Source organism: Vulpes lagopus, chromosome 9, assembly GCF_018345385.1.
Source record: "Vulpes lagopus strain Blue_001 chromosome 9, ASM1834538v1, whole genome shotgun sequence".
Classification (NCBI taxonomy): Eukaryota; Metazoa; Chordata; class Mammalia; order Carnivora; family Canidae; genus Vulpes; species Vulpes lagopus.
In genome coordinates this window covers 69,141,636-69,164,049 of record NC_054832.1, presented here as the reverse complement: position 1 = coordinate 69,164,049, position 22,414 = coordinate 69,141,636, and the positions used below count along the sequence as shown (strand labels likewise).

The window sequence follows — 22,414 nt, the reverse complement described above, 5'->3', positions numbered from 1 at the left end:
TATAGAATTTTAGAGCTAGATAGAAGATTGGTGTATTTAGGGAAGATCACATATCTTTCTTCCATTTGAATATAACGGAAAGGACCCTTTTTTGCTTTTCATCTTCAGACTTCATACACTATAGTTTTTTCCTTTTTATAAAAAATATTGAAGAGTGGAATTAAAAACAGCATGGGAAACCTGTTAGGTATTATCAAATGTCCATCAGATATGTGTTTACCAAATACCGTGTATAATGTCTGTATATATTAATTTATTGAACTGTAATCTACACACAATCATGTATGAAATGAAATGCTCTCTTCATATCAAGGAAATACCGTAAAGTGGTTACAGTCCAAGTAGTTTCATTTAATTCAAGATTTAACACCTCTTAAATATACTTAATTGTATACTGAAGTTTGTCAGAAAGTATCTAGTACTTTCCTAATTATTTTTTAAAGAAACCTTGCAAAAAAAAAAAAAGAAACTTTGCCATTTGTTCTTTGATATCACACTAATAATGTGTTTGTAGGAAATGCATAAGCTAGTACTGTCTGTGAACGTTCCTGTGATGACGAGAATGTTCCATATTTGCTCTGTCCGGTACAGAAGCCACTTGTCACAGGTAGCTGTCAAGCACCTGAAATGAGGCTTATGAGACTGTGTGACTGAGCTTTTAGTTTTTTTTTTTTTATTTCAGTAAATGTAAATTTAGCCGTATGTGGCTACTGACATACATATTGTGCATCTCAGCCATAACAAACAAGACACGTTAGATTACCAGAAAGTAAGATGTAGAGCACGACTAGAACTAGAGAAGTTTTTTTTTTTTTATCATCTGTGTCCCTATGCTTTTAATCTGTCACCTCTTACCAGATGGCCTTAAAGCCATGGGCACCCTGTATCTTTTGGCCCTGCTAGATGGTGATAGAATATAGTGATTCATACACAGTAATGCTGACACAACTCACATTGTTATTTTTGGAATAAATCTTTTCTGTTTATCAGTCAGTTGCTGCTAAACACCGCATGCTATTTTAAGTAGCATGAACAGAGTCTCTTAGTTTAAAAGTACAAGTAATATTTCAGAAAGTTATTAACTTTATCACAAAGAAGTCCTAGCCATTACTGTTTTATATGAAACATTTGTTGGGGTCCCTGGGTGGCTCAGTTGGTCAAGCGTCTGCCTTCAGCTCAGATTATGATCTCAGGGTCCTGGGATAGAGCCCCACATCGGACTCCCTGCTCAGTGGGGAGCCTACTTCTCCCTCTCCCCTCCCCACCTTCCACCCACTTGTGCATTCTCTCTTTCTCTCACTCTATCTCTATCTCTCAAATAAATAAAATCTTTTTTAAAAAATGAAAATTTGTTATTTGGTTTCATAAGTTAAAAGCTATCACAGTTGATGAAATTGGTGTTTTGTTTTGTTTTGTTTTTTGCCCTTGAAAAAGATTTCTCACAATTTGATATTGAATTCAGTCTCCTCATTCTTGGAAGAAAAACTTCAAAGTATTTTCTCAGGTGCTCATGGCTGACAGCAGTATCTGGCTTATTGGTCTCCTAAGCTGCACTTTTCATATTTCGAGGTGGGTGTATATCTTTTTTTTTTTTTTTTAAAGTAATCTCTATCCCCATTATGGGGCTCGAACTCATGATCCTGAGTTCGAGAGTTGCATGCTCTACTGACTGAGGCAGCCATGTACCCCTGTGTGAATCTGTTTTGATCAGAAGGTGCTAGTGCCTGTTTAGCATTGAAGACAAGCAGAAAACCATTAGCTGTTACAAGATGTTACTTTAGGGTAAATTAGTTAGTCCTATGCTAAGTATGATCTTGTTGTCTTCGAATTTTATAATGTATTAGTGGCAGAGGGTAAGTGGAATAATAGAAAGCTGCATATTACTCCTTAGTTGATGGTTTTCCAAAAAGGATTGGTGGGGGAGGAGTGGAGATTGAGAGAGAACGAGAGTGTGTGAGTGTGTGTGAATGAAGTAGAGATAGGAAGTTGGGTCCTGGAAATATAAGGACAAGGAAATATGCTAATGATAGCCTTGGTTGCCTGAACTGAGCATCATGTTCTATTCTGAGCTTCCTAGTGAGCATACAAAGATGTATAATTCTCATAAAAAGGAAGGAAATATTTTTTTCTTCTCAGAAAGATGGTTTTTTCCTGGCATCAGATCCTAAAAGAAATTTTGTGTGGCATATTTTATATATGTAGGAGGTATTGACTGGTGTCACAGATACTTTTTTAGGGGTAGTTTTATAACAAATGTAGAAGTAGTTATTTTTCCCCCTCATGATAGTTTCTTCCATGCCCCCTTGACAATCCCATCTGAGAGTGACAATCAGGGCTACATGGTGACAGCTGTCTTGTGAGGGTTACATTGATCTGACCCACACAGTGTACCTCAGAGATCCTGCTTGGTAACTTAAGTGGACCTGAGATGCCTGACGTGGATGGGTTGCATATCTTGGGCAATCTCCCCTAGATTTTTGTTTGCTTTTAATTAGGTCATGAATAGAACCTTGATAGAAGATAATTTGACAGATTCTTCAGGTCATCAAGAGTCTAAATTATTGTGACTATATTAAATGCCACTGAACTGTTTACTTTAAAATGGTTTATGTCTTTTATGTTATGTAAAACTTAACTCAATGATAATTTTAAAAAGAGGCCAAAGTACTTGCTTTCTATCCTATTAGTGGAGAGTAGAACCCTCTTCTTTGGAAACCAGATGAGTGAGAGTTGTAGGGTGAACATTCTGTTTTGAAAGTTGAAGTCCTAATGTGTTGTTACCTGGTTGAAGCCCTCTCACCTTCTCATGGTGCTTGGGATCATAAAAATGTAGGCAGATCCAGCATTTTCCCTAGAAAGGATTTCAGCCCTTTATTAAACAGTTGATCAGAATTCCAGAGTAGCTCTAGCTAGTGGAGTTTTCTGGTATGATGGAAATGTTCTCTGTACTGCCATTGTGACGAGATGTGTAAGCACTTGTGGTCGTGAAGACTTAAATGTGGTTAGTGTGACCAAGCAACCAAATTTTAAATTTTATTTAATCTGAACCAACTTTAGATTCAAATAGCCACATTTGGCTACTACCATATTTGACAGTGCAGTTCTAGTCATATTTGGTAGAGCAGTAGTACTTAAACTTTTTTGTTCCCTAAAAGAATTAAATTTTTTTTTAAATTCTGTTTTTGTTTTTCAGTGAGAATAAATGCATTAAATAAATGTATTAAATTTTTTTCTTCTCAGAAGGATGGTTTTTTTCCTGGCATCAGATCCTAAAAGAAATTTTGTGTGGCATATTTTATATATGTACATATAATACATAATATTATATGTATATATATTTTAAAATGCTTGTGTCACCATCATTTCACTAAGTGGGCATTTGTGCCCTTTCTTTACACCTCCTCCAGAGGAAGGCGTTCTCAAATCACCATTTGATTGGTGCCCCAGAGGTTTTTATACCCAAGAGCGGGCCATGTATTGTAATAAGTTTTGGGATGAATAAAAGGCATTTTGATAAAAAGAAGCAATTGTAAAAAGGAAGAGAGAAAAGGAGAAGGAGCAGAAGGCTGGTCAATTTTCCTGGAGTGGGTGCATTCCTTGGGAAACTGGAAAATGACCCCTCAAGTTCTTTGTGGGCCTTAGAAACTCTTCAGAATTCTCCGGGCTTGTCCTGTCCTCATCCTGATTTGGAGAGCACTAGAATGTCAGTATGACTCCAGTGTTGCATCTTAGTGTCTTCGGCATAGCAGTGTCATCCGGATATTATCTAATCAGAGATTCTCAAACTGCTGGACTGGGCCTCATGGTCCCGGCTACAAAGAAGCTCATTAGGGACCCTGATGTGCGTCAGAAGCTGAGGAGGGCTGATTTAAGGACAGCGGAGACAGTTGTGGCCTGAAAAAAACTGGAGAGCAGGTTTTGCCACCTGTTGTCCCTCTAGAAAATTCTGAGTAACTCTTCTATAGATTGTTGAGTCACATAGCCTGCTGGTATGTCCACTGTCATGAATTCAGTAACTGAATAAGTTTATTTATGCAGTAGACTCTTAGGTTGAGGAAGGCACATGGCTGCCCAGGAGGGCCTTGGAGGATGGCTGGGTCTTAGTGGGGTCATTGGTTCTTTCCTTCTTCCCTTCATCCATCCATCACGTGTTTAGTGACTGATGCATACACAATAAATGCTGAGAATGTAAAAATGAAAAATAGCTTCTCCTTGCCTCTGAGCTCGCTTGTAGTTAGTAGCAAGTGGCAAGCATGTGCCCGTATCACCATGTAGTGAATGCTGGTAAAGAGCACTGGGTAGAATTATGGCACAAAGATAAAGCATTTTGTTTGGGTCAGACAGGGCTTCACAGAGGCTTCTAGCTTTGGAAATCTGCAACATGTTGACATTCAGAGTAGATTAGATTCTTTGGGATTGACCCAGTTTGATAAGATGTACTTGGATGTCTGAAGACTGTGGAGGCCATTCCCAGCTTTATGTTACTGGGATGCCTGGGTGGCTCAGTGGTTGAGCATCTGCCTTTGGCTTGGCATGATCCTGGGATCTGGGATCGAGTCCCACATCAGGCTCTTTGTGGGGAGCCTGCTTTTCCCTCTGCCTGTGTCTCTGCCCCCCCCCCATGTCTCTCATGAATAAAAAAATAAAATCTTTTTTTTTTAAAGAACTTTATGTTACTTATGGTTTTTACAGTTTCCACTGTCACTTCTTTTTGCTGTCAATGTATCCAGGAATCCAGATTCATAATCAGATCTTCTTTGGTGAGAATACAATAGGAACAAAGAGTGTTGATTTCCTTGAGGTTTATTTTATTTAGGACTTTCATCCAGGCTCACTGTATCTCTGCCATGTAGCAAAGCACCTCTTCTTGGTCGAGTTTTCCTTGATCCTTTACATTCTTTGGACCTTGCTGGCTAAATGGCTAAACAAATGTCCTTTGGGTCTCTAGCAGGTTATACCTTTCCTGTTAATACCTTCTTCCTTTTATTAGATTTGATAAAATTGATTATTACATAACTTTTCATTTACTTTATTTTTCTTGAGTGCACTTGGCTGTTTGTGTTTCCAAAACTCATTTGGTACCTTTTCACTATTCTTTAGGACATGTTGCTTTGGTAGATATTTCTGTCATCTATTTTTATCAGTTGAAGAACTTTGAACAAATTTACTGCTTATTCTGTACCAAGTATTCTTCTAGGCATAACAGTGAGCATAGCAGTGATCATGAAGCTAACATTCTAGTGAGAGAGGCAACCAGCCAACTAACCAAAGTGTGTGTGTGTAATATTAAATGATGTGAGTTATGAAGAAAAATAGAACTGAATGAGGGGAGAGTAAACTATAGAGAGTGATAATGTGGGTAAGTTGTTAAGGAATGCCTCCTTGGGAGGTAACACTGAACAGAAAACCTGAATAAAGTAAAGGGAACAAGCAAGTTATGCAAACATCTGGGGAAGATGAGTATAGCCTGTGCAAAGGCCCTGAGGCAGGAGTATGCTTTGTATGTTTGAAGGGCAGAAAAGAGATCAGTGTTTTTGGAGTATAGTGAGTGAAAGAATAGTGGGACCTTTGGTTAGAGGAGGGATTAAGTAGGGCATTGTAAGCAATATACTAAGGAGTTTGAATTTTACTGTGAATAAGATGGAAAGTTACCTGACTTTTTAGCATGATGTGACATAGTATATTGTGTATTTTAGCAGGCTCACTCTGGTTTTCTCTATGAGGACTAGATAGGGCAAATGTGGTAGAAGATGAGGACAGTTGGTCAGGCAAGACATAATGGTGGCTTAAATTAGGGTTGTAGTAGGAAGTGAGAACAGATTTCAGGGTAGTGCTGACAGGATTTGCTGATGGATTGGAAATTGGGTTTGAGAGAATGACAGACAGGTGAGTTTTAGCTTGAGAAGTTGGAAGATCAGGAACACTGGGAGAAGCAGGTTAGGGCAGAAAACTCACATTTGATTCAGACATATTAATTTGGGAGGTGCTTCCTAACTAGGTTCAAGCGGAGGTTTCAAGTAGGCAGTTGCATATGGGAATTTATAATTTAGTAGAGGAGTTAGAGGTTATCATTGCATAGGTGGCTTTTTCTGCCATAAGCCTGGACAATGTTGTTTAGAGTGAATGGGTAGAAGAGAAATGCAATGATTGGGCCCGTGTGCAGTCCCTTTGTCTAATACTCTAGACCAGGAGATCAAGGAAAGTATTAGGAGAAGAGTAGTCAGGAAGGTAGAAAACCACCAGGGTGTGTCCTGGAACCAAGTGGAGAAAGGGTTGCAAGAAGGGAGTAATCAGTTGTCAAGTGCTACTGTAAGGTTGAGTAAGATAAGGAAGGAATCTTACCTTTCTCAGTCTTTTTTTAAAGGTTTTATTTTTAAATGACCTCTACACCCAATGTGGGGCTCGAATCTACACCCCCGAGATCAAGAGCCACGTACTCTACCAACTGAGCCAGCCAGATGCCCCTTAGCTGTCTCATTCCTAAAGGCCAGCCTTTTTCATATTCTCATAGGCTTCCCTACAACATAATAAATTAACTCTTTTGTTGTTGAGTTTCAATAGAATCTGCATTTGAGTAGCAGTTCACCAAGAGGTCACTATAGGAGCACTTAGCATCTACCATGTACTAGGTATCAGCTCCTGAGACACAAAGACAAATAAGAAAAAATCCTTCTAAACTTCCCAGACTTGTAATCTGAAGAGAGAATGTATGTACATTTTTTTTAGTGCAGTGTTCGTGGCACGATAAATGGGAATATTAAATGAATAGAGTATAGAAGCTAATGATAAAATGGTTGCAGTTTGTTGATGGCAGTACTAGTATTAGATTGATTTTCAGTTTCTATCATCCTTCCAGTGGATGGCATCTTTTTTTTTTTTTTTTTTTTAAGATTTATTTATTTCTTTGAGAGGGAGAAGGAGAGAGAGAATCTCAAACAGACTCCCCAGTGAGCATAGAGCCTGACACAGGGCTTGATCCCAGGACCCTGAAATCATGACCTGAGCTGAAACCAAGACTCGGACCCTTAACTGACTGAGCCACCCTGGCGCCCCAGTGGACCCCATCTTTAATCAGGTGAAAAATAGCCATATTAAAGATTATGAAGATCCTTCTGAGAGGATGTCTACTTGAAAAACAAAATTACTGCCCTTCCAAGGTACTACATGTTAGTAGAAAGCCTTCAGGCAAGATGAGAAATCACATTCTCATGATGGTCTTGGATAAGGGATCATATCCGTTTTTGTGCATTGCTTGTCCCTCTTTCCTGTTGTCTGCTACCACTAAAAGTGAAGGAGAACAAACAGGGATTGGGAGGGACGGGGCCTGTGGCACTGCTTGAATTGGCAAGATAAGCATTTCTTTTAAATCTTTTAAATTCTTTTAAAAGCATTTCTTTCATCTTTAAAATGGATGCAAATTTTGCAGTCCACTTAAGCATACCATTTGTGCTTAGCTGTTTAATTATTTAACACCCCCCACCCCAAGGAAATGTGTGCTTTTTTGGTTGCTTTGAATCCCTGTTGTTAGACTTGCCATGTTATTGTGGGGAAGTGCTTATGCCCGTGGTTTCATAACATTTTTACTTCACAGCCTTGTAATCAGATATATATTTTTTTTAATTTAGATGCATTTGTGTGGAGTTAGTAAAATCTTCAGAAGACCTTGGCCAGTGGTGGTGGAGGGCATCTGCTGGGAATTCCTTCTTGAGAACTGGGGATGCCCCAGTTTCCCTTTAGTAAGAGATGTGAGGTTCTGGCCCAGGCTTATCAGGATAAGGAATGAGGACTGCTGTATTCCCCTCTCTTACCTTCTAGATGCTGTGGGAGGGACCTGTTCCCCCTTTTTAGTTAGTTCTTCCCCAGAACTCTGGGTCTTCACCCATCTTGTATCCTCATGGACTCTCTGTACAGGTTCTCTCAAAAAGTTCTTTCTTAAAGCTTGAATAAACAGAGCCCTGTCTTCCTCTAGATACAGCCTTTTTCCTTCTCACCATGCACAGTGAACCGATTTCGGGTCTTCCAGACCTTCTCTCTCCTGGGCTTGGCCCAGAACATTCACTTGCGGTTTAGAGATGGCTTCTTGTGCAAAGCCTTTTCTGACCTCAACAGTGTGGGCTCTGGACTGCTCCTCTGTGCTCCCACAATGGATCATGTCCTCCCCATGCGGTGATCCTTCTCTTGGAAGGCAGCATAGCACAGTGTTGAACAGTGTGGCCTTGGAATCCTGGTTCTGTCACTTTTGAGCTGTGTGATCTTGGGTGAACTGCATAACTTCTCTGGGCCTCAATTTTTCACCTCTCAAACAAGACGCAGGGGCACCTGGGTGGCTCAGTTAAGTGTTTGCCTTCGGCTCAGGTCATGATCTCAGGGTCCTGGAATGGAGCCCCACCTCGGGACTTCCTGCTCAGCAGGGAACCTGTCTCTCCCTCTCCCCCTGCCCCCACCCCCCTTGTGCTTTCTCTCTCTCTGAAATAAAACCTTCTTTAAAACAGTAAAATAAAGTGAGACTCGTACTAATCCCAATTTAATAATGTTGTTAGGAAGATTAAGTGAGGTAATATAGTGCTTGCACTTGTATCTGGTAAACTACGACAGCTCTCCATGCCACATTATTATATTATTACTACTACTGTGACTATATTTTTACTAAAATACTCTTTCACCTCCTCCGTATTCTAGGCTGGTGAGGTCAGGGTTCCTGTCTGCCATTTTCTTTTGTACCCTCAGGGCACAGCACATAGATTCTGTAGGTGCTTGTCTGGTGTGCAGTACACTATGGCAGGGGTGGAGAGAAGAGGTGTTTGGGGGATGTGAGGAGAGTGACATTCAGGGTCCTCCCGTGGAGGAGACACCTTCTGGGCTGAGATGCACCTGATGGGTGGACGCCAGCTGGGACTGAAGGGGACAGCAACTTGGAGGACTCCGGGGAGGGTGGGCAGAGAAGATGAGACTGCCCAGAGGGGCCAGCAGAGAAACTGAGAGATGCCTCTGGGCAGTGCTGTTCAGGGGGCAGGATATGAGCCACACGTGTTGTATAAAGACGTCTGGTCACGTTACAAAAGCAAACAACAAACAGTGAAATTGATTTTAATATATTTGATTTACTGTAATGTTTCCAAAATACTTTTTCAGCATGGAATATTTGCATATCCTTTCAACAAATACTATATAATATAGAAATATTAGTGAGATAGAGGTAATTTCCTTTTGCTGCCACTGGTTTTTGAAGTCTTTGAGATCTGGTGTATTTTATGCTTCCAGCACTTCTCAGTTCATATGTGCCACATTCCCGGTCCTTGGTGGCCATGTGCGGGGTAGCTGGTGCGTTGGACAGCACGAGCCTTGGGCCGAGAGAGTCGGGAAGTGAGGGTCTGGAATTGAGGCAGCAGCAGCATGTATGGAGAGGTGAAGGAGGTAGAATAGGGCCACCACTTTTCCCACTTGGGTCCTGGGTGAGTGGTGGCCACACAGGCTGGTAGGAAAAATCAGGAAAAACCACATAAACTTTACCATTTTTCAGGAAGAGAGGTTAAGATGGTGAGTTAAGTTTTGGAGTTGGCGGTTTAGGGTAGGACCTTGGGTGTCTTGGAGAGGGAGCTTCACCTGGGGCTGTGTAAACTTGGGGCCTGCCAGGTGGAGGCTGAAGCTCTGCAAACCCAGCACTGACCCCCGGGGCTGTCGATTTTTCCCCTCTGCCAACCACCCATTCAGGCATCCTCTCTGGCTCTCCTCTTTCTGGCTCCAGGACTCTCTTCTTTGGCTTTGGGGGAAGGTAGGTAATCATCCTCCCCACCCCCACCAGTAGATGGTTGTGGTCAGAGCAAAAAGGAGAAGCATACAAGTGTCACATTTTGCAAGTGTGTTTTAACCTTCCATCTAAAATGACTGAAGTATTTCACAGTTGGTAAGCCATCAGAATTTTAAAGTTTATTTTGAAATCCACATACACTAAAGTCATAAGCCATTTCTGATAAAAATATAGTACAGCAATTACTAGAAAAGGTACCTTTTTCACTTTTAGACCTCAAATTCTGAGAACTTTTTCTGGGTCTCTTTCCAGAGGGTGCTTTTGTTGGGCACTGTCTCTGGGACTGAGATGGAATGATCGCTGTTAGTTCTCAGTAAAGAGGAAGCATTTGTTGTTTGTTGAGTCTTATTTAGGATACTGAAAGATGAGGTGATAACCTCACTCATCCATTCATTCACTCATCAGTGAACATTCTTGTGCATTCACCATGTGCCAGTCACCATGTGCGGTTGTGAGGGTATAATACTCTGTTCTCCCCTTTAAAAAAAAAACCGGTTTTATAGTAATGTAACTGCAATGAAGAGAGAGAAATGCAGAGTTGTATGGGAGCAGGTAATTAATTATTTCAGGGCCAGGAAGAAAAGTAATGGTTGAGTCAGGGGAAAGAGTGATGGAGGTTTGTGCTGACACCACCTGGGTCCTGGACAACAGATGGTTCAGCGTTGCGTTGGGCCAGTCCATCCAGTGTGCATTCATTTATGCCTGCATTTGTTAGGTTCACAGTGGCTGAAGGCGTTCTTCCCGGCGCCTGGGGAGATACAGCTGCTCTGAGGTGTCAAGGGGGAGGCACATGTGTGGTCAGGACAGAGTGGGGTAGGACATCTGTGCAACATCCGAGTGAGACTCAGGGAGACTTTGACATTCACTCTGTAAATACTCAGCCTTTGGTATGTTTCAGTGCCCACTTTAGGTGTTAGGGATACCGGCACCTGTACACGCCTGCTTGCACAGGTGCATACACACAATGTATACATAAAAACAGCAGTATAACATACTCCTTTCCTTCAGGGGCTGTACTGCAGAAGGCTAGAAGGATCTGATCATAACCAGCCAAGCAACGTGGTAAATGGTACTTGATCTAGTATTTGACTCCACCTGGAGGGATCAGGAAAGGCCTCAGGAAGAGGGTATGTTTAGTTATATTTCAAAGATTGAGTAGGATTAAATGGGGTGAGGGGGGTAGTCGGGGAAACAGTAGGAACAGCATTCCAGGCAGGAGGAGTGACATGTCCACAGGCACTAAGTTGGGAAGGAGCAAAGTGCGTTATGTGACTGCAGCTGCTAGCCTGCTGTGGCCGGCATGTGTAATGGAGAGGGGCAGGCACGGGAAAGATGGGCCCGGGAAGACCCCCACTAGCCATGCTGGGGGTCTCAGTTTTAAATGTAGTTGATAGGGATCGCTGACAAATTGTACAAAGGAAAGCAGCCCAAGTGGTTTGTGTTATAGAACAATATCTCTGGGGTACTTAGATGGCTCAGTCGGTTAAGTGTCTGACTTCAGCTCAGGTCATGATCCCAGGGTCCTGGGTTCGAGTACCGCATCAGGCTCCCTGCTCAGCGGGGAGCCTGCTTCTCTCTCTCCCCCCTCCTCCCTGCTTGTGCTCTCTCTCACATTCTCTCTTTTTCTTAAATAAATAAGAATCTTTAAAAAAAATAAAGGAATGATCTCTCCACTACATTACACAGAGAACACGGAAGAAGGTGAGCCCAGCGGGAGGAAGACTTGGAAGGAAGACTTTTGGAGCAGGCCTGGACTACAGAAGTGTGGATGGGGGCCAGTGAGGGTGAGGAAGAAACAAGGTTGGGTGACTGGGAACCTCAGTGCCAGTGAGTGACTAAGCTAGGAAAGCAAATTGGTGGAGGAAAGTGATTTTGATTTTTGACCTGCTATTTTAAGGTGCTGAAGGAAATAGCTAGTCTCAGGTGGAAACATGTATCTGATTATGCTGTGAATTAGGGAGGAATGGTCAGAGACAGGGTATGAGAGAGAATAATTTTATTGTAGCACAGAGGTTCCCCCCCTCAACTTTGATTTTTGAAATATCTTAAATCTATAGGAAAGTTGAAGGAATAATACAGTGAGCACCTATTTGTCCTTCCCCTAAAATCCTCAAGTACTGGCATTGTGTCACATTTGCTTTACTCTCTTACTGCCTAAGCCATCTGAAGGAAGCCAAGGAAGTTAGCCATGAAGGCATTTGAGTAAAGAGACCTGAGGACAGAGGCAGCCTGTGCAAAGGCCCTGGGGTAGAATGGCCTTCGTCCTTTGTTGTTTGTAAATAATGAATCTATGTGGTTGGAGTGGAAAAGCACAAAGGAGGATTTTAGGAGATGAGATTAGGGAAGTGGCAGGAGTCCACATCATTTAAGGTTGTGTAGGCCATGGCAAGGACTCTAGATTTTACTCTGAAATGAGCAAATCTTGGAGGTTTTGAGTAGAGAGATGTGATATAGTCTGATTTACATTTTTAAAGGATCACTCAGACTATGCAGGAAATAGATTGGGGTAAAGGGCAAAGCTAGAAATCAGGAATTAGTTATAGAGGCTGTCACAGTAATCCAGGCAAGGTCTTGAAGTCCCTAGATGAAGAGAGTAGTGGGTGAGGTCATTGAAGGTTATTTCCCATCTCTGTGGAAGATGCCGCCAAAAGGACTTAACTAATTGGAAAGGAGACTAAGTGAAGAATCAGGGATGACTCCATGTTTTTGGCTCATGGCATTGGAGTTTGGTGAAGAGAGTTAAGAATTTGTTTTAGAATGTGTTAAGTTTGAGATGCCTCTTGGGACATTGAAGTGAGTATATCAAGTAGTTTGTTGGATAGAGAAATACAGAGTTCAAAGGAGTGGTCTGGGCTCAAGAAAGAGCTGTGGATTTTGTCAGTCTGTAGGTAGGTAGTAGGTAGAGCAATGGTACCTTAGAAGGAGGAAGCCTGGATAGAACTGAGATCCAAACACAGAGTCTTGGAGCATCTCAGAAATCATATGTTGAGAAGTTGATGAGAAACCAGCAAAGAAAGAGCTTGGGAGGTAGAAGGGAGAGGACTGTCCTGGAGGTCGAGGTCTGGGTGGGAAGCTGTGTCAGTTCATGGACAGTGAGAAAGAGAGGAGGCCACTGGAGGTCACTTTGATGAGATGTGGTTAGACAGAACAAAGTCAAGAGTGGATGGAAGGAGGAAGAGGACAGCAAATATTGTCACTCTCATGAGGATTGAGAATTCTGCTCTAAGGGGGAGCAGAAGAGATGACAAGAGTGGGAGGAAGATGTGGGGTGAAGCAAGACTCAATAAATATTTGAAAAACTGAGCGAGGAGTCAAAGGATGCTACAAGGTAGAGAGAACTGTGTAAAGAAAAGAGGCAGGGATCTCTGGGTGGCGCAGCAGTTTGGCACCTGCCTTTTGCCCAGGGCGCGATCCTGGAGACCCGGGATTGTATCCCACGTGGGGCTCCCGGTGCATGGAGCCTGCTTCTCCCTCTGCCTGTGTCTCTGCCTGTGTCTCTGCCTCTCTCTCTCTCTCTCTCTCTCTCTCTGTGTGACTATCATAAATAAATAAAATAAAATAAAATAAAAAGAAAGAAAGAAAAGAGGCAAATCCAAAAGTAGGTTGGGAGATAAATTTGAAGGATATGGCTAAATTGTTCTGTGTGACAGACTTTGAAATTGCTGAAGAGTATTGCCACAAGGGTGTGGGGCAGCTTGATGCCAGCCTGGAGTTTGCTTTACCTGGGGAGTCCTGGCCTCCAAAGCTCATAGTGCTCTGGTTGTGCCCTCAGCTGTGCCAGTAGGAGCTCGGGTCCCTTCCTTGCTTCCCCGAATTCAGCATGGTCCCCACTAAAAGTGTCAGTACACCATTTCCAGGTGAGAGAGCGTTGCTTTCCTACCTGCTTTCTCATGGGCTTGGGGCTCATGCTGAATGACTTCTAGCTTTTATCCTTTCTGCCTTCCCTTGTTCTTCCCTTCACTGTCACCTCTCCATGGTTTATTTGGTGTGGATCTACAGCTCCAGAGGTGTAGCCTTCCTAAGCATTACTATTCTGCACATACTGAGATGTTTAATAAACATTATTTTGTGACACGTTATATTGAGCAGAGGTTAACCTTAACTGTGGGAAAGCCTAGTAGATGTTACATCTCTATGAAATGAGATTATGTAGTCCTGGAATACCATTCTGAAAGTTTCCCTTTTTTATGGGAAAAGTAAATTGTATACTTTAACATTTTGTTATAGTAATTCTGGTATGTCTTATTTAAGTTTGTGCTTTCTAGTGTAGGTTTTCAGATCAGCTTTATTTCTTTTGTGTTAATCTGAGAAACTTCCTTAGTGTTTCCTTCTGAAATTACCTTCATTTTCCCACTCCATATTTACAAATACTCCTTTCTTTTTAGACGATGGGGGTGGTTATCATTTGAGCAGGACAAAGTCAGATTTTAACAGCAGAGACCTGAGTTGTGGAGTTAGAAGGGATTTTATAGATCAGCTCATCCAGCTGCTTCTTCTTACAGATCTTGAGAATCATGATAGTCTTCCCACTTGACTGTTAAAGCCCCACAGAGTAAATTGCCAAAACCCAACCCTAATAGTGAGTCCTCAGGTCCATCCTGCTGTTCTTCCTTCTGACAATTTGTCTAAAAAGAGCTGCCAGAACAGAAAGGAATATACCCAAGGCCGCGTCTGGCACTCTTTATGTAATGCTGGTGTACTCAGTGGGGGCTGCAGACCCGTGTAACCCTGAGGACCTTGGCCTCTGCCTGCCCCGCCATTCCTGTTAGTTTGGTCTTTACTGGTCGAGGCAAATCATTCTACATCCGTTTCCTGTTTGCCAGCTGTCCCTGGAGATGATGATGGTAACAGATACAAAAACTTGTGAGATTGTTCCCAAGATAATTTCTGTTTACATTTCTGAATTTGCTATAATAGAAGCGAATGAGAACATCTTTACGTTCTTGAATTGGAGAAGTGGTTAGTGTTGGACTGACTAAGATGTTAGATGATTATTCTGTTTTGCAACTATGGAGCTTATTATCCTAATACTTTTGAATAGTAATGTTAAAAGCTCATGAAAAATCCCCACCCCTTTGTTTGCTGATGTTCTTTATCACTGAAACATATACCATCTTTATTGGGAATAATTATCTGTTCCCCCAAAATTGTACTTTAAAAGAGAATATCAAAATATAAAAACTTATATCTTAGGCACAGATGAGGATTTTGTCAGAAGTCATCTCAAGTTATGCATTTTCAAAGCAGATGGACTTTTTCATATAAATAAGTTAAAATGGAAGCAAATTACCGAAGTATAAATTATTATATAATAGCCTCATTGTAGCATTTTCAAATTGCTCAAATACTTTCAAATAGATACAAGTATCTAAAAACTGTAAAGAAGGCTGCTGAATGGTTGTTGACATTAAGACACAGAGTAAATCACACAGTGGTTTAAACTAAAACAGCTTAGTTCAGAGGGTACTGCTGTTTTATAACCATATTTAAAAATTTGTTCCTCTTTTACTCCCTCAAACTGAGTTCAGGGATATAATGGATCCCATTATAGGTAAAAGGTCTGTGACTCAGCCATCGAGCTACTCAAACTCTTGGCTGTTTTAATTGCCACCATTAAAGCTTTAGTACTTTTATCTCATAAAAATAGATATCATTGATGTAAAATGTGTGCCTGTTGAAGATACATTTGTACCTCTGCCCTGATGGTTAGCTAATCATCCATTTGTGTTTGAAGTTAGTTAGGTTTTTATGCAGACGGGAACTTGACATAGATCACTGATTTGTTCAGATTTAGTCATTTAATTAAGAAAAAATTCCATGTAGTAATAAGGATAATATCTAGCTAGAATATTTTCCCAAAAGAAACTTTGTTTTGGTTTGCATTTTAACTACGCTTAATTGATGGAAGGATGGTGGACTTTTAGCAAGCTTAGTCCTGAACCCAAGAGAATAATAGTGTTTCTCTCATTCAAATGCTTGTGACTTCAGCAATTCAAGGGAAATATAGGAGTCACTTTCTGTGACACATCTGTGTAAACTTAACTACGGTAATTGGCAGTATTTCTCTGCCCATCTTCTGCAAAGGGGAAGATAGCAAGGTGTAAAGGAAACTCCAAGAACACAGCAGGAGCTAAATGTTAAAATGTGAAAAGCTACTTTGTTCTGGGCTTTTCCCTCACATATGCTAGGGAGTCACAGTCATTCATTATTCATATTGCTGTGCACAAACAAGGTAAAATGTACTCCTCTAAAGGGAGTACATCTCAAAAAGGTTTAAGTTCCCAATCACTGTGTACACACTTATTTCTCTTGTAGTATAAATAGAATAGCAAAAATTGGTGGGGCAGTTCATTAAGTTATTTTCTGTTCTGCAGTCGTAGTTGAGGAATTGTATTCAGATAAGGAAAAAAAAATCTGACTTCATAAAAGGGACTCAAGTCTGAAACAGTTCTAAAACTAAAACCTACCCACACAAAGGATTTGTGAGCTAATATACATAAGCAGGCTTCTATTCTTGCCCAGCTGTGTAGATTCAATTATAATAATTTTCTCAGTTGCATAACATTGCTGTTTGTTTATTACTGCGTTATTAGTCAGTGAATGAACCTCCCTCTTTTTGACCCCTCAGCAGTGTTTATAAAAATACTTAATTGCTTTGGTATCTTCTGTTTCATGTGTAATTCCAGCTGGAAGGAGTCATAGGGACACCATCCCCTGTAAGTGTTAAACAGACTGTTTCTAATGTACAATAAAGTTTCTTTTAAGATATCAGGAACCTTTAATATTGTGTATAGTGCAGTTTCTTACATTTTTTTTACTTGAAAATGGAGTGATTTTCTTATAAAAATCCTTTCCCTGTGATGCTCTCTGTGGCAGTTGACTGTGGAAGAGTGTTGGGCTCCAGTCGGCTTATAGCAGCCACATTGTCTGTGTCCTCTGGGCTCATCCCTTCTGAATGGGGTCCCCCCCCCAAATTCCTTGTCACCTTATTCCCAGCTCTCCCTGCTGTTACATCTAACTGCTTCTTGGAAAGACTTCAGCAGAAGTGTGGGAGCCGCAGGGATTAGGCAGCAGCTGTGATGGCTGAGATGTAGGCTCTGCTGAAAGGTTGCCTGGGTTCGACCCTGATTCCTCTTTGAACCAGCTTTTTGTGACCTTTGGCAAATTTATTTATCTCTCTGTGTGCCTTGGTTTTTCCTATGTATAAAATGGGAGTAATTTCCTAAGGAGGTTGTGAGCACAGAAAAGTGTTTGGCACAGATGTTCTCAGTCTTAGCATCAGCATCACAACGGTAAAAAGAAATACTGGGGTGCTCTCTGTCTTTGTGTGGAAGGGTCAATGTCTAGCATGAGAAGAGGAATCATTTGTTGTTTACTGCTGTGTAATGAATTACCACAAATTTCATGGGTAAGACAATACCCCTTTCTTGTCTCCTAGTTTCTGTGAGTCAGGGTTTGAGCATGGCCTCACTGGTTCTCCTGCTCAGGGTTACAACAAGGCTACAGTCAGATGCAAGGACTGCATTCTCATCTGGAATCTTGACTGGGGAAGAATCTATTTCCAAGTCCGTTCTGGTTGTTGACAGATTTCATTTCCTGTGGCTGTATGATGAGGGGCTTCAGTTCTTGCTGGCCATTGTCTGGGGCTGCCCTCCACTCCTAGAGGCTGCTTGCAGTTTCTTACCATGGTGGGTTCCCCACTGTGGTTCCCTCACTCTGGTCACTTGCTTCCTTGGTGCCACTGACAGAGTGTACCTGACCCTCAGGGAAAGTCCGCATCCTCCTTACAAGCCTCCTTAATTAAGTCAGGCTTATCCAGGAAAATATGCCCTTTGAGTAACTTAAAACCAACTGATTTGGGACCTTAATCAAACCTACCAAGTCCTATGACTTTTGCCTCCTCCTCTTGCCTGGAAGACACAGGTCCCCTCTACAGTCAGGAGGTGGAGATGCTATGGCCGTCTTAGGGTTCTGTCTCCTATAAGAAGCAAAGGAATTTTTATAGGACCAAAGTAGTTTATCATTAAGCATTTATTGCCAACTAAATTTGCTAGACTCATATCATAGTCTCTGAGTTATGGAGAACTTGCCTGCCTAGACTGTGTAAATTAGCTTTATCACTGAGCTCCTTATAAATTTTGTTCTATTTGCATTTCTACACAAACCCTTGGGATTGGCCAGTGTTAGGTAAAGACACTTTCCTATCAGTCTACTGAAGTTTGACTTTTTAAATTCATAAGAATAGCATAGTAAGTTATATTTAATATTAATATTTATAGAGTAGTTGAAACCTAAATGCAAACTTGGTGTCAGTTGCTTTTCCAGAGACAAACTGCATACGTTTCACCTTTTCCAGTTTAAGGATCAAACTTGCTGTTGGGAATACCAGTGATAGCAAAATACAGTGTAAGTGTACGGTAAAAAAATTTTGAAATGGACTATTCTTAGGATGTAAGTTTGATCTTCATCCTTAAGTGTCTTTGAAAGGATTTATTTCTGCAGAATAGTTGACCACCCTGGAAGCACTGTTTGGTGTTTTGCTTTTTGATCCCTGGTAAATTGGGTCACTTCAGGTCTAGAGGTCTGCTGCCAAATTCAAGCCTCCAGATACCTCTTTGAGAACAGTTTGGACCTAAGAGCTAACTTGAAATACAGAAGGCAAATGCCCATGAACTGGGAATTTGTTCCATGTATTCTCATTCATTGATATTTATTGAGTTGAGCCTACTAAGGAAAAACAATGTGAAAAAGTAAGAGAAAAAAAGAGGAAAAGGAGAAACAACAAAATGGACTTTGTTAAGGCCCCTGAGCACATTCGTTATCTTTTCTACTTTTACTTCTAGAAAGCAATGTCTGGTAGAAGATAACACTCAAGGATTTACCGCTGGAAGGAACTAAGAAATTCAGAACAAGAGGCTGGAACTATGACTGTATCTCAGACTCTGCTAATGGGTTCATATTTCAGTTTGCTTGTTGCAACTCAGGTGTACCATGATGCCCACATTGCAGACCCTGTTTTTTTCTCGGGGGTTTTCTACGGGAGGAGAACGGATGTAGTCTTCAAGGGTGGACAGGCCTGCTTCCCAGAGGGGGCTGCTCTTGTGCCTGTGGCCCAAGAGACCTACAGAGTTATTCACCAGTACTGTGCTAGGGGTTGAATTGTGTTAAATTTGTGGTGGTTTCTGTTTCTCCCCTCTCCACAGGAGCGATAGGTTCTGTTGGCCCCTCTCCACTTCTCTTCTATCAGAAATACTTGAGAGGAGATTCTCATGATCAGGAATGCAGTCTGATTACCTGTATATACTTTTTGGAAGGCTAACACATGTAAAAACATAATTCAAGTCTTGTATAAACAATTAAGACTAATTTTTCCAAGCATTTATGAAGCAATGGAGGTACATCAAAAGTATGTTCAGTTTACATCAGTTTAACTCTATGCCCTAGGGGTGTGTGTGTGCGTGCATGTATGCGCCTGTGTATAAACACGTTATTTCAAATATATGGTCTTTACATGCAAGCCTACTACTTCATCTGGTGCTTTTCCTAAGAAGTAGAATGATGTGTTACCAAACTGGGGAAAAGAACTGTTAGGTTTCTTGAAATATAGTAGATGGAATTAAAAAAATGCATAGAAGCTCTTCTTTTTAATTGGTTTTGGGGATCCCTGGGTGGCGCAGCGGTTTAGCGCCTGCCTTTGGCCCAGGGCGCGATCCTGGAGACCCGGGATCGAATCCCACGTCGGGCTCCCGGTGCATGGAGCCTGCTTCTCCCTCTGCCTATGTCTCTGCGTCTCTCTCTCTCTCTCTCTCACTGTGTGCCTATCATAAATAAATAAAATTAAAAAAAAATAATTGGTTTTGGGAGAGTTTTCAGGGCAGGGCAGAAAGTGGGCTTATTTTCTTCTGGTTCTGGAAGACTGTTGACTCCGTGGGACAAAGCAGATTGGTTGAATTGAATTCAACTTCTATCAAACGGGGTCATTCTGATATTCAAACAGGATCATGTTCGTAAGCAGGAATGTAAATGCCAGTTCTTATCCACATTTTTATCTTTGGGAGAAGAGCTAGTGGTTTTCGTAGTTTTAGTTTAGAATTAAACTAGAGTTTTCCTCTGATCCCTTGAAGGCAAAAATCCCAAATTTATATTAAATTAAGTCCATTTTAACCTGTTGATTAGGGTTAGGATCTTAAGACTAAGGCCTTTATGGTTTTGGAGGAAGACAGCAAGCAGCTTCCTGGGCTTGGAGAAGCCCTCATCACCCTGCGGGAGAGCCCGATCACATTCTCTCTCTTGTCTTGTAGCTGTCACATCGGGGTGATGATTCAGGGTTGGCCCTTTCTAGCTCTGTCACTTTGGGTAAGTTCATCTGAAAGCCTCAGTTTCCTCAGTTATAAAAGAGGAAGAATATCACCCACCTTGGCAACTTCCTGTGGCTATTATAGGCAGTGAAGGAGAAGAGGGTTGTAAAATGTACATGTAACTGTATAATACATGGTTTAAAATCATCATTCAGTATGGTGTCCTGGGACGGCTTCAGGACTTCCTGTCAGTTTTGCTGTCTCTCCCTGAACTGCGGGGCTCTTCCCTGATGCTCTTCCCCACCACCTTGAGTTGGGCAGGTGGAGGCAGCCTTGCAGGTATCCAGCACTGTTCCGGCCTGCACACCTGTAACCTTCCTGCAGCCACCTCATGCATCTGCAGTAGTTCCCAGCCCAGTGTGACAGCCTGCTCAGAACAGAGACAAGGGAGGGGAGATGGCAGGAAGGGCAGTGATGGGGTGGCAAAGAGTGAGGTATGGTGGACAGATGCCCTATTCTCCGCTGGGAGGGAGTCTGCTGCCCTGAGGGTCTCTCAGATACTTGGAAAGGGTTTAGCATCGGTGGAATTTCACTGCTGTGTTACCCTCATTAAAGTGACTGTGGAAATACCACAACATAGTGCTTTACACATTAAAATTGCGGTTTGACAGTTCCTGTGGTATTGTTTACTCCTAAATACATAGAAGATGGGCAGTATTCAATATCTAATGTAAACTATTTAATATTAAATGCAACATGATTGCTTGGCTCATTATTTTCATTATTTTGGGCTCTACTTAAATTCAAAATGTGTTTATAATTTAGATGCCATTAAAGTGGTTCATGTTAATTTGTAGCTATTTAAGATTTTGTTTGTATGGCACATTTATTCTAAGGACAGATTAAAAACACAAGCAGAAGACCAAAGTTTTGGAAATGGCTTCAGATGATTTTAAATGAGATATTTTAGCAGTAATTAAAATTTTTAGTTCTAAAATTTAATGGTTCTGAGGCACTCATAAAGATAACTTATTGCATTATAATATTTCAACATTCATTATATTTAACTTGGTAATTATCTTGACTGTATATAACAAAAATTATACAAGTCATCCTTATATGATTATACCAATATTCCTATTTTATTCCTTCCAGTGACTTAAATTGAACATAAAAGAAACTGCCAATTCAGTGAGCCATTTGAGCACATTTTATATAAAATTAGGTTTGTTCAGAGAGTCACATGCTGTATTATGAAACATTTGATAACTGCTCTCTGAAACACAGACAGCCACATGCACACACATACTTTCCCCACCCAGAGGAGCAGATGAATTTGCCCTGCTTCAGCTAGATCAGTATAATCCAAAGCATATCTTAAAGAACGTTTTCATCCAAGATATTCCCAGAAAAAAGGGATGCGGGGATTAAATACTTTTAGGACACACTGTACATTATCCCCTACTCAGAATGTAGTAAGGCCTTGGAGTTTTGTAGTTAAAGAAAACAGTTTATTTGGTTAGCCCAGAATTCTCTAAACTCATGTGACCTGCGTCATCTTTACATGTAACACTTTTTAATACCCCAAACTTAAGAACTATTGTTTTATACATTTTGCCTTCTCAATTCCTGTGACTAACAAGCTTGATAATTATTCATTTGGGTGATTTTGTTCATAAATGTACTCATTCAATAAGTCATCATTCCTGGAAATTAAGAATGAGCTGAGTAAAACTAACTGGCATATAAAATTATGGCTTGAATTTGGAGCCCTGATTGTAATAACAAATTTAGTCAAACAAAAAAAGAGTCCAACCTTTGTCTTCTTAAGAATATTTTTATACTTATTTTCTATTTTTTAAAAGATTTTATTTATTGAGAGAGAGAGAGAGAGCAGGAGAGAGAGGGCACATAGAGGGAGAAGCAGACTCCCTGCCGAGCAGAGAGCCTGATGCGGATCTCGATCCTAGGACCCCAAGATCATGACCTGAGCCAAAGGCAGATGCTTAACCAACTGAGCCACCCAGGTGCTCCATTCTTTATTTTATATCAAATAGTCATAGTTGAAAAGTATATTGCTTGACCATTAGAACTAGTATCCGCTCCTCTTGGGTCTGCTCCTCCATTAACAGGGCTTCACAAGCTTGCTTGTCATACATTTTTATGTTTTCAGTTACCTGATCTCAGGTATGACTCATTGTTCAGGCTGGGTCTATGGAGGAAGTAACCTCTGCCCAGCACCTGGGTGACTTTCTTCAGGAAGCCTCCCTAGTGTCAGCCTAGGTCAAGTGCTCTGCTTTCCCCCTGC

The 22,414-nt window shown here is 41.2% G+C and overlaps 1 protein-coding gene across 4 annotated transcripts in view; it reads left to right on the top strand.

The window, feature by feature from the left end:
• Positions 1 to 22,414, top strand: part of CHD7 (chromodomain helicase DNA binding protein 7) — a 191,636-nt gene that overhangs the window by 78,396 nt on the left and 90,826 nt on the right. The window lies entirely within an intron of this gene.